Consider the following 12500-nt stretch of genomic DNA (forward strand, 5'->3'; position numbering starts at 1 on the left):
CCTCACACCATTCCTCACGCGACCTTTCCTTTCGATCCGACGATTCACCACCCAAAAAGCACCACAGGGACCGGTCGCCGCTAATGCCGCTTTGTATTATTGTGTGGGGCTTACTTATGTTTCTGCTGTCTCACTGCAAAACCGGGGCCAGACCGGCAGACCGAGAGTTTTTTGGTCCTCTCTTTTTTTTCGGGTGTTCTTGCCTTGGCCTCTTGGTTCATGCGGCTGCTGCTACTGCTGCTGCTGCTGTAAATTAACCAATCATTATCATTTTTTTTCTTCTTCTGCCAAGCACGCACACACAACTTAATTCAACTCATACCCCAGATCCCGACCCCAACCGAAACCTTTCTATCCAGCTCCTCACACAACACCCTCGCCATCCACCCCTTCCCCTCCCAAACCCCAAAGGAAACGACGTTTTTTTTTGCACATTGTTGGGTGTGATCGTGGAGTGTGAGGCAAGGATATCACAAGCAGATAGCAAGCACGAACACGATCCCCGTTCCGATGTGTTGGTGAGGTGACATTCCTTTGGCGAACGTCGTGCGCCTAGCGCACACAAAAGAGTAGCAAAAATCACTGATAACGAACAACGCTAACGTACACAGGCACACACACACACACACACACACACACACACACACACACACACACACACACAGAGTCACGATGCTGATAACGGTGATAACGGCCAGGAGGGGAACCGAAAAGGACACGCGCATCACTCGCGCGGAACAGAGAGCGTTGCGATCCGCTAGCTGCTGGATGTTTATCAGCAGCCGCTAACGCACGTTAACCAGCGTGGCAGTAGTAGTTGAACTAGTAGCAGCAGTAGTAGTAGTAGTAGTAGTAACAGTAGTAACAGTAAACCACACATGGATAACGAGAAAGAGCGAGAGAGCTGGAGAGCTTTGTGGGAAATTGGTAGCATAAACAGGGAGCGAAACCAAAGCGGCTACCAGCATGTGTTTCAATCCTCGGCATTCGGCCCCTGGCCCTCTCTATTCCGTTTTACGCACCGATGGGCCCGCTAAAAGGCGACGATGAAAAGATTGTGGGGTGAGGGGAGGGAGTTTGAATTGAGAGACAAAACTGAGAGCTACTGCATGAGAGCAGCACATCCATTCCGAGCAGAATCCAGCAAGACCTCTTCTCTTCGAAGGCCGAAGAGAAGATCCCCGTGAGACATCCTTCCCTTGCGTTTAGTCTCTTCCCTTTCTCTCCTTCTCCTTTTCTCTTTCTCTCTCTCCCTCTCCCTCTCTCTCTCTCTCTCTCTCTCACGCATCGCGCATTGTACTACGCGTCCTGTCAGTGTGTTAAACAGGGCGTCACCATACAGATGTATCCGTGCGGAAACAGAATCCGCAAACGATGGCCACTAGCGCTGGCACTGATGAGGGATGGGTTGGCGTGTGTGTATACGAGACACGCACGGGACACGCACGGACACGAATAGTTCACTTTTCACGGTTCCGGTAGTTGAGCCGCCCTCGATTTTCGTCGTCACGTCGCGTTTCTGGGACGAAACTTGCTTTCGTTCGTTGTCCTTCACGCCGCAAGTAACGCAAAACCGACACCTGATACACACACACACTGGGTGTGACACTGCATGTCGAACACACATGCAACGCGATCCCCGATTGTGGCCCGACCTTTTGGACCCTCTTCTTTGGGTTCACTTCCATCAGCGCAGAGCCGATAACCGATACTTGGGGCCACCGGGGAACAGAAACAATTTGACACACTGAGCAAGGACGTTGCACAATTGTACGAACATACGATACAATTCCCCGACAGCAATGCTGCAACCGTTGCGGTGCCCCTTGGACCTTGGTCGTGCCACATTTATCGGACCTCTCGCGTTCCGTTCGCGTCACTAGTCACCAATCGGCGGCACGCGGTTTATGCGCCCAGATTGCTAATACTACTGCACTGGTAGCGGCAGTTACTACAGTTGTCGCCGTTAGTGTCCTCGTTCTCTTTCACCTCGACGATCACTGTATGCTGCTGATCCATCGGTTAACACCGAAAACCAAACAGAATCGTCTCCAAAGCGGGAATGTCCTCCGCTCGCTAAACCTCAATTGAATTGTGCCAGATCTCTTGCAGCCCTCTCTCACTCTCTCTGTCTCTCTCGTTCTTTTTCTCTTTTTCTTTCTTTCTATCGTATCGTTTTCTCTTTCTTTCTTTCTCTCTTTCTCTTTCTCTCTATCTCTCTCTCTCTCTTGCTGGTGCGTTTACACAGCTTCCAATGCCTACTAGCGGTGGCTGGTTAGCAATCGTACGACGTTCACGCAAACCGAAACGCCTGGCGATGCTTGCTTGGATCACCTTCCGCGCCATGAAGCATCGGCATCAGCCTGCTACCACACAGACAGACAGACAGACAGACAGACATACACCCGTTTACTGTGCCGCGTCTTGGTCGAGCCATTTGCGGCCATTTCTACATGCACGCTTGGATCTTGTGATCATCATCATTCCATTCCTCAATTATCTAGTTAGATCACACCATACACGACACGGGCTGTAGCCAGTATGAGTGTGTGTGTGTGTGTGTGTGCGCATGCATCTCTCTCTGTTGATCGCTGATCAGGCTCTAACAAACGCACGACCCTCCTCTCCACACAACCACCAACAGGTTCAAGTCGTCTTCAGTGCGCACCACCGAACAATACACAAGAAGCTAGAAGCATTAGGAATGCTCCAGATACTTCAGCGCTTACGGAGCACGCATAACTCAGCCGCACAATACAGAGTGCTGCTATTAGAGGATTGTTACTACTTGGCACACCCAACTAACGGTTTGCGGCGGTTCTCGCGACTCGCTCACCGACCGTTTATCATCGAGGATTTGGAGGACAAGGGAAAGGCATCTACCAGCACCACCACGTTCGGTAGCGTCCTTTGCAGCGACAGTCGGAGTTTGCAGAGAGACAGGCCTTTATGCCATCCCATTTGCCAAGCCGACTGGGGAGCAGGAACCAGAGGGAGGGAGGGGGCATAGTGTAGCGCATGTTTTAAAGTTATCCTTTCGCTTACATCACCAGAGACGACGACGACGACGGAGCAATATTGTGAATTGTATCGTTTGTACCAGAGCCCCTCCCGCTCCACCTCTTCCCCAACACAAAACCCACTGTTGTCCCCATTTTGTCTCATTAATCCCCTGCTCTGGGCGCTCACGTGTATGTATGTGTGTGTGTGTGTGTGTGATGCTCGCGCGTAATCGAGCCTCAAAGTGAAGCAAAGCGCCCAGCCCAATCCAAGACTATCATTTATCAAGCTCAGCGACGGAGGCAATCCGTATCCGGCAACCACACACACACACACGCTAGCACTCTGTGAGCCGCAAAACGCAGAACCGTACATACATCCATCAACATCCCGGCGCTTTCTCGCACGGATTCACTTCAATCTCGTTTGATGGAATAATTAACCAGGCGCCTCCATCCGGGCGCCTCCATTTGGGTGCCTCGCATCGGAGAGCGACCACCGACGGACACGGACACATGCTGCCAAGGGCCGGTCCACGGGGTCTCCGCACTCCGGTTTACCGGCTGCTGCCGCTGTCACCGATTGGAATGACTTATTATCTTTCTTCGCTCCGCTTCACTGCACGATGTTACGGAGCAGCAGCAGCAGCAGCAATGTGTAATGAGGAGGTCGGAGCGGCGTTTGCTTCGAAAAGTTTACATTAAGTAATGAATCAGTCCGTTTTGTTTCGATGCCCTCGCCCCCTCCCCACGACTGAATGTGACTGTAACAAACGGTTTCGAAGGGGGTGGTGGAGGGGGGGACGGGGATGTTCCCCGCTTCAACCCAAGTTCCCACGGGCCCATACAGTCAGATGTCACCGCTGGTGTGGTGCTGCTGATGCTGTTACTGCAAAGCCTGTCACCCCCAACCCCCTTGGTACAACCGATGAATCCCTTTCTGGCCAGCACTTACACCAGCTCACTATTTCGCGACGCTAAGACGCTCTCCGACGCTTGGACAACGCATCACCACCACCAGAGCAAGTGAGATGGAGTGAGAGAATGTGGAGAGTGAGTGAGAAGTGAGCAAGATAGAGAAAGCGAGAGAAACATAGAGAGAGAGAGACGGTGCGACCGGGACGAGGTGGAACGGTGTAGGCTCTTTCCGTGACCTCCTGCCTGCCTGTCTACCCCTCCCACCCAACACTCTGGCTCCGCTGGAAACTTCGCTAACGGAATAACATTATATCTATTACGTAACACACGTTCCCAATAAAATAAGCGGCCACCATCTGCTCCCGGTGTGCACCCCATGGCATGGGAGAAAGCACGGAGGGCGGGCTTTGCCTCGAAACCTAAAGCCGCTTTCACACACGAGGCGTTTTATAACACACGAAAGATTGCGTTTTTTTTTTTACACAAAAGCTTAAATTCGCTGCTGCACACTGAGATTGCAAGCGAAAATGAATCGAAAATCACGAAAAATAGCACCACACCAAAACCATGATTCGTCCTTGGGAAAGCATGATAAATAGTTTAATCTACACGCACAAGCAATGATTACAGGGATTTAAGCACATTTCATGTCAAAACAAAATGGTAAAATCAAAGTGCAACGCCGGTTTATTTGATTCGTTTCTTGCTGCAGTCGATTTAGAACCTGCTACAATTCGTAGCTTTTGCGAAGAGCCAAAAAAACCACTAACTTTCCGGCGATTTCTACTCTGTGAACACTTTCATATATGTTGATGTGTTACAAACGTTTTTTTCCGACAGAACCGCGCATTTTTGCGTCAAAAACGCTTCCGGTGTGAAAGCGACATAAGTACTGTGCCTGCCTTGCAACAAAGCAGGCCGGTTACCGATGGAAAAAAGCGGCCTAACAACCGGTTTCAGCGTTTCATCAGCGTACATCAAGTAAAAGAATAGCTTTAATTTTTTTTTTATTGGAAAAAATGCAATTCTGTTTGAAACACTTCCATTTTCCAACTAAAAACCGCGGAGAACGATTGAAAAATGGTCATCGAGGTCAATTCGAGCGAAACATTCAAAGCATCCAAAGCATCCCCCTACCCCAACAACTTGACTATCGCAACCCCAAATCACTTCGCTCGAAAACACTTTTCCCTCCACCGGAATGTAGCAATAGCGACCATTTGCTGCCTAACAATAGTGCGACCAATCGATCACGGTTACGGCCCGATGTCACGGGAAGAAAAAAAAACGGTAATTGCAAAGCAAACGGACTTCTGTCGCAGCCGCCATCGCTCTTAGCTCGCTGTTCATAGTTGTTGAACCGTGATTTGTCTGAATGATCATCCCCGACCCACCACTCCCGTTTTCACCCTCATCATCCGAGGGCAACTGGGACACTTCCTTGGGACACTATTGAAGGAGCTTCGTGGTGCTTGATGCCGCCGCTCTTTACGATTCTTCGTTTACGTTTTGCGTCCTCTCGAAGCGGAATCGGTTCCGTTTAGGCAGCGGAAACCCCATCCATAGCCAAAGCCAATGGCGAAGATGGCATCGCGGCGTAGAGCTCCTTGTGGCAGAAGGGGCAAACGACAATTTCATCACTTTTGTTGTGTCCCTTCGTTCGCAAACAGTATGTCCTTCAGTCAATTGCTCACTCACTCTCGTTCGCCGTCACTGTCCGGACCATCAGTTGGACCATCACAGAAGCAAAGCAGCTCCCGAACGACGACAACAACCGTCGAGTGTTTCCGATACACACACAAACACACACACACACACGAACCAACACCAATATGTACCGGGATATCGGGGTATAGCTGGTTAGCACCGGGCTACACCATTCCCGTAATCGACATCCTCGTAGACTTGGTGCATATGGCCTCCAATGGGCTACCGCACTACCGGAAGGTGATAAAACACCATTATCACCGGTGCCTAGCGTACCTTGACGCGGTTTTTGGGAAGGGGAGAATTAGGAACGATAGCATCGCTTCACGAGATACGAGTGTTGGTGTGGTGCGTTTGTGTGTCCCCGTTCCTGTTTACCATTGCAACCCGATAGGCTCTCTCGCTCTCTCTCTCTCTCTTTCTCTTCGGTGGAACCTATCGGCGGACGTATCGATGTCCCGGGGCGATCGTAAACAATCCAATGTGCCCGTTAAGTAAATGAGAAAGATGGCACCCGAGCACCGGTGGCAGCCCCCGTCGTAGCCCACTGTGACCATAAAACCTGATCCGATCCTGACACGCTCCGGAGTGAGGATGATGAGTGAGGGTTGGCATCTTCCCTACTCCTACCCATGATCCTTCAGATCCGGAGTGAGCAAAACAGAAAAAGAGAGGAAGAGCTAAGCACGAAGACCATTGACGAAGAGTGCACTCTAGAACACAGAGCAACCATGAGGACCCATCCAAAGGCCCCAAAAAAAAAGGGGTCAAAGGCGCAATTCATCACGTTGTGCGTCTTCGAGCTCTTTAAATAGAAACCATTGCGGAATGTTCCGTTTGTGTGTTTCTTTTTACTCCCCGATAATCGAAATCCCATTCTGGCACACCTCCAGAAGTGTGTTCAAATTATGAAGTCGATGGAATGGTAGAAAGCCTCAACCCCAGCATCACCATCATCATCATTGAGTCCGTGACGCGAGCGAAATGGCAGCTGTCAACGCGTTCCGAAAGGACGACGACGACATTCCGTCAACAGCACTCCAGAAACATCAAACATTACCGAAACCGAAGGACACAACACATTCGCATCTTCTCTTCCTATTCGTCTTCCATTCTTTAACGCCTTTACCACGGTATGGGCACGGGCACCTCGAGCAGCACCATCTGCCGAGTGTGTGTGTGTGTGTAAGGTCTTGACTGACGCGTGGGATTTGCATGAACGTCGGTCGGTTGGTCGGCCAGATCGGTCGGCCAGAAGACCAACCAGGCCATACGATTACGATTGATTGACAAAAAAGGGCTGCAGGTGGCGGTACCGGTGGTACCGAGCACGGATGGACTCTGTCTCCGCTGTGGGAGGCAATTTGTCACTTCTGACATTTCGATTTCCGCACCGTACCGGGAATGGCGGACGAGTAGTGTGCCATGTGCTGAGTGCCATCAGTGCTTCAGGCGACCGCGTGGAGCGTCTTCAGGTGGTCGCGTGGATCTTATCAGGACCCCAGCAAAACACAAGCAAACGATCCGTGACACTGTAGTAGAAAGAAGCAGAAAAAGAGGCAGCGTGTCGACCACTCATGATTAGGTTACATCATTGAGACCACACCACAAACGTTCACCATTCAGCGTTAGTGTCAACGGTGGGGGGCCCCCCGTTACGTATCACGTTAGCAAGATCGATTGATTAGCTGTCCGGGTTGATAATCTTGCCAAGACAATCACCAAGCGCAAAGGACGCCGCACCCATCATCATCATCATCGCGCTACTTTCTCTGACGCTTCTCACGGTTTCTTTTCTTGCGGAGTTTCCCCCTGGTTCTTTTCCTTAAAAACTTTCAGCATGACTTGGCATGACGAAGCGGACGCAGCGGACACGGAGCACGGAGTTGTCCAAACTTCTGCTGTTCCAAACGCTTCTCCTTTCCTGTGCTCCTCTGGTAGTGCTGCTGCTAAGCACACCAGAGAGAGAAAAAGAGAGAGAAAGAGAGAGAGAGACGTAAAGGCCTCACCTCAAAACCAGTGGCAAAGAAGCACGGTAAAAATCAACAGAAAAACCAACACCTAGCATCCCCAAGGGGAAAGGCGTGGCAAGGGGAAGGAGGAAAGGACTGTTGACTCGTCCTCTGCTCCTGCTGCTGCTACTGCTACTACTGCTGCTGCTGTTGGGTCCGTAAGGTAAGGGAACCAGGCGCGCCCACCGCCCAGGAGTGTTGGTGGAAAATTATGCAATCTTCTTACGATGTGCGAAAACGTCGTCGCCATCGCCAGACACTCCTTTGTCGTTGTTCCCCTTTTTCACCAGTGGTGGCCACCCTTCCCGCCCCCTCCCTTTCCTCGTCACCACCAGCTGTACCCCAAACAGCTTGGCCAACGCCAATGGGTGTGCCTGCCTGAATGCTGGAGTGCGTTAACTGCGTGTGCACCAGCAGGGACTGGTGGCCAACTGTCATGGCCATGTTTTGTCACTCTTTCTCTCTCTCTTTTTCTCTATTTCTCGGTCTCTCTGGGGGGGGACTCCTCTCAACATACCGCGCACACCCGAAACACCTTCGCCTTTTGTCTTGTTGAAACAAAATTCCCCCGCAGAAAAATCGGAGATAAAAGAAACAGAAATCCTCACGGGCTATGGCCATGGTCAACGGTGGCGGCGCGGACATAAACCACCGCGCCCCACAACATGACACTGTATACACGCACGCACACGCACGCACATACACACGCATGGACGCACACGGGCTCACACTAATGTTACCTCTCGCGCACAAACACACACACACACACACATACACTCGGGGTACTACAAACAAAACTCGTCGCAATCCAGCAGCACGCAGCAGGCGCACAACGCATCCATCTTTGTTTCACCGCTCCGCTCCGGCCGCTGCCTCCTACGATGGTCGGGCGAGCGTCGATGGATGGATGGATGGATGGATGGAGGCGCCTTATCCTTCTCTCTCACGCTCTTTTTTTTCTTTCTCTCTTTCTCTCTCTCTCTCTCTCTCTCTCGCGCTCTTTATCTCTCTTTCTTTCTTTGGCATTCTCCCGGAGCCTTCAGCAAAGGAGAACTCTCATCCCATCTCGCAGAACGCAGTATTCTTGAGAAGAGGGACGGTTAGGTGGAGCAGGTGGTACAGTCCGTGACACATTTTTCGGTGCGGCCACCTTGAGCATTGCGATCCTGGCGCTGGAGCGCCCCCTCACACCCGAGCCACAAAGGGCAACCCGTTTCGGGGCGTCTCGCGTCTCATTATCATCTTGCAGCTCCGTTGGTCCGACTACTGGACGTCCGTTTTTGAATGCCTTTCATTCTCTTGTGTGTCTGTGTGTGTGTTTGTGTGTGTGTGTATGTGTGTTGTGTGTATGTGCGAGGTTGTTTGATTCTCACGCGCAGCTTCACTGGCCACTCTCTCTCTCTAACTTTATCGTTTTCTCTTTCTCTTTTTGCCTCTCTCTCCTCTTATCTCTTTCTAGCACTATCACTATCCCTCTCTGTTCTGTCCCTGTCCCTGTTTGCGCGCACACACTTGAACTCTATTGAGACTCCCCACACCACACCACACACCGCACCGCCAGCACGGCGCTCAAAGCTGACAGATGAAAGGGAGTTGTCAGCAATTTGCTTCGTTGCCAATTGGGATTTCTGGTTTTTTGGCGTGTCACCTCTCGCGCAACATTGACACACACACACACGGGCACGGGCACGGGCACGCGACACACGGAACCACCCTCGATGGTATAGAGAGGAATGAGGGAGGGTAGAGGTTAACCGTCCTGCTTTCCTCCTGGCCCTGGACTTTTCCTGTCGCACCGTGACACTGTACCGTGCACTCACACCTTAGCTGATCGGAATTTGGAGCTTACCGCGTCGCTAATGCGGGCTGATAAGGGCGTTTTCGGGCGGGGTGGGGCGTAGAATCGAATTACATAAACCCGTACCCCGTACGGTGGAAGCTGAGCAGAGCTGAAAGCGGCTTGGTAGGTCACGGGTATGCGGATCGGACAAAAAACACACAAACATCTTGTTAGGTAATGGCGCAATCTGTTGGAACTAGCAAACGGTGGACCGATAGCAAACGGGGATCAACGATCATTGTGCGATGGCACACTAGATCGGATCCGTCATTTGCAAATGTCTTGACGAGTTGTTGTTGTAAGAAATGCTACATACCACAGCATTGGTAGGCAAGTGATAGGCTTGTGATCCACTGCGTGATAATGACCCCCGCAGTGGGGATAACCCACTGCCAACGATTATTGCCAAGCCATCAACCCGCCGCACGGATCCTGATGGTCATCTTTTCCTCCCCGAACCATTACACGGTGATGACTGATAACTACCTGGTGTTGGAGGAGCAGTACGTTGCGCTAAGTAGGCATTGAAGTAAATCATGACTGCCTCAGTCACTGCCACGGCAACGGAACGGCCGAACGTTGGTTCTTCGAGTTCTAGAGCTCTCTTTGGTGACACTTCACAAAAGGACCAAAGGAGTGTGTTCCCACCTCGCACCTCTCAGTTCCCACAGGAGCATGAAATATGGTCGCTGGACTGGCGGTAGACAGTCAAGAAGTCCTGCCTTGATGGCTGGTCCCCCCCCCCCCTTCCCCCGGACAAAGAAGAGATAATACACCCAACCAGCGGCTGCCAGTCATGCCAGCGTGGCAATCCGGCGTGGCTCAAGGTGGGGTCGGATTTAAGAGGAGACGAGTACCGTACTGTGTGAGAGGAAGAGTGATAGGAGATGTTTCTGTTTCTTTTCTTTTTTTTGCGTGTGTCCTTCGTGGACAAGAACAACAAAAAGCCACCCAAGGCGGAGAGGCTAAAGGGCACGGAATAGGGAGGGGGGCGCACGGGCGCAGAATAGCGACTACACCCAGACGACGCACGCACAACTGCGGCAGCACTGTACTGACTGTAGTACGCCCCTTGTCGGTCTTTATGCCACCCCAAAACCCGACCTGACTCGCGGTCTAAACTCGCCCTCTTCATCACAGACAAATTGCGATGGAATTGACCACAAATTAGTGAAACTACTCGAATGCGTTGCTGTAGCTTTGTCATCGTCAATTGGGGCCACCCATTTGGTAGCTGGCATCTTTCTCATGATGCTCACGACGATCCTGGTGCTGCTGCTGCTGCTGCTGCTGCGGGCCATAGCCACAGAGCAGCAGCAGCAGCAAAGCCCTGCGCTACGGAACGACGCTCTCTCGGTAATTCTGCTCTCTCTCTCTCTCTCTCGTTGCTCTCACCACGCTGGCATTGCCTTTTTTGCCCTCGGTATCTGCGCTCTCTCCAGGCATCGCCATCCCGTTCGCGCGCCACCAATTCGCTGTCCTGTTGTAGATCGTCCTTTTCGGTCCGATGCTGAAAATCATGCTGCTGCTGCTGCTTCTGCTTCTGCTCTCGCTCGATGCCTGCACAACGCTCAACAACGGTTTTTGCTACGGCACACGCCCGTCTCGGGAGCGAATCGAGTGATCATCAGCATCCCTGTCTCCCCTACCCTACTCCCTTCCACCCATCTGGCCCACCCCAATTGCATCGGTGTTCGGTTCAGGGTTTGGCCTAGAAATTGGTGCTTTCGCCCATCGCTTCACGGCCGCTCGAACAATGGACGGACGGATGGACGGACGGTGGACGGTCCTTCAACGTTGCGGTTGGGGAAGGGCGAAGATCCTTTCATCGCGGGGCACGGCGACGATGGCGAAGATTTTCCGAGCGCTTTTCCCTGAACACTCTCGCGTCGCGGTCTACGCGGCTAGTCACGACGGCTCCGCCCATACCGTCCGTGCCGTGTATTACGTACACTGCAGCTTGGTTGAACGGTTGACGAACGGTTCAGCGGTTGGTAGCCCAGCTCGTGGGGGGTTTGTTTCACTTGCTCGCGAGAAGAGAAAAGAAAACAGGGCATGGTGCCATGCGGGCACCACACCATTCCATTTGGCCACGATTACACATATCGATGCACACATCACACACATCGCACATCGGTAGCACCAGCAAACAGCACCGCAGATACACACACTCGCAGGAAAAGCCCTTTTTTCTCTTGCCTGCATTACTCCGCCCAGTCGGGCGTATTAGCACGGGAAGGGAGGGAAGTTGGTGGTCTGCCAACTTATCCGATCTCCGATTCGGATGTGAAGCTCGATGGACACCACGACGACGCACCTTAGGCTTAAGCGCAGATCCGTTGGAAATGGAAATACTTTTCTCTTGTTCATCATGACATGACTTCACCAACTAACTCCAACTCCACCAACCCACTGCAAACACACTTTCATCAGCACATCCCCTCCCCCCCCCTCCAAACCCACTTCCCCTCCCCCCGTTGCTACTGTGCTTGGGAATTGGGTCTACTAACCGACACTACCGACAGCGGTCGAGAAGTCCTTACACTAGTCCTGCTTCGCTCGACCACACTAACTCGGCACTCAGACGACTCTGGCACGGCCGAACGGTTCGTTTGCTCTCTTGTGCCAGTGCCAGGCTCTACCCAAAACGCCCCAAATCCAATCCACACCCCCTCCTTCCGTCGCACACCCATCCGCTACACACTAACACCATCGTACAGACGCACACACACGCACACCCATTCGCCAACCGTGCAAGTCAATGTGTGTCTCAAGGCGTCTAAAGGATGAAAGCTGGAAAAAGCGAACGGCGGCACCGCGACCGTCTCCCATTCGCGCACACACACACACACCCTCATTGGTGCTCTCTGGCCGCTCGCAAAAAGGGTCAGTTTCCAGTTGGTCGTGTGCGCCCTCGTATCCCGTTTATATCGGCACACGCTTGGGAGCGGCTCCTTATCACACCAACACCATCAACACGCGGACGGTTTTCGCGTGAGGCTGTGACACTCCATGACGCCTCTG

General features: G+C 52.2%; 1 protein-coding gene across 9 annotated transcripts in view; it reads right to left on the reverse strand.

Moving 5' to 3' along the window:
* The window catches only part of LOC125949239 (uncharacterized), an 87882-nt gene extending 75531 nt beyond the window's left edge, over nt 1-12351 (reverse strand). For 6 of the 9 annotated variants that reach the window (XR_007468656.1, XM_049676075.1, XM_049676071.1 and 3 more), the window contains exons 1-2: nt 11987-12075; nt 1-243 (exon numbers count right to left, since the gene is read on the reverse strand). The exon at nt 1-243 is cut by the window's left edge and continues 1040 nt beyond it. The gene's annotated coding sequence lies outside the window, so the exon portion shown is untranslated. Of the gene's footprint in view, nt 247-1340; nt 1415-1887; nt 1979-11986; nt 12076-12328 lie in introns of those variants that run through there. The other 3 variants (XM_049676073.1, XM_049676074.1, XM_049676072.1) reach the window with 3 other exon arrangements.
* Nucleotides 12352-12500: the final 149 nt, after the last annotated feature.

The sequence above is a fragment of the Anopheles darlingi genome, chromosome 2 (genome assembly GCF_943734745.1).
Source record: "Anopheles darlingi chromosome 2, idAnoDarlMG_H_01, whole genome shotgun sequence".
NCBI classification, from domain to species: Eukaryota; Metazoa; Arthropoda; class Insecta; order Diptera; family Culicidae; genus Anopheles; species Anopheles darlingi.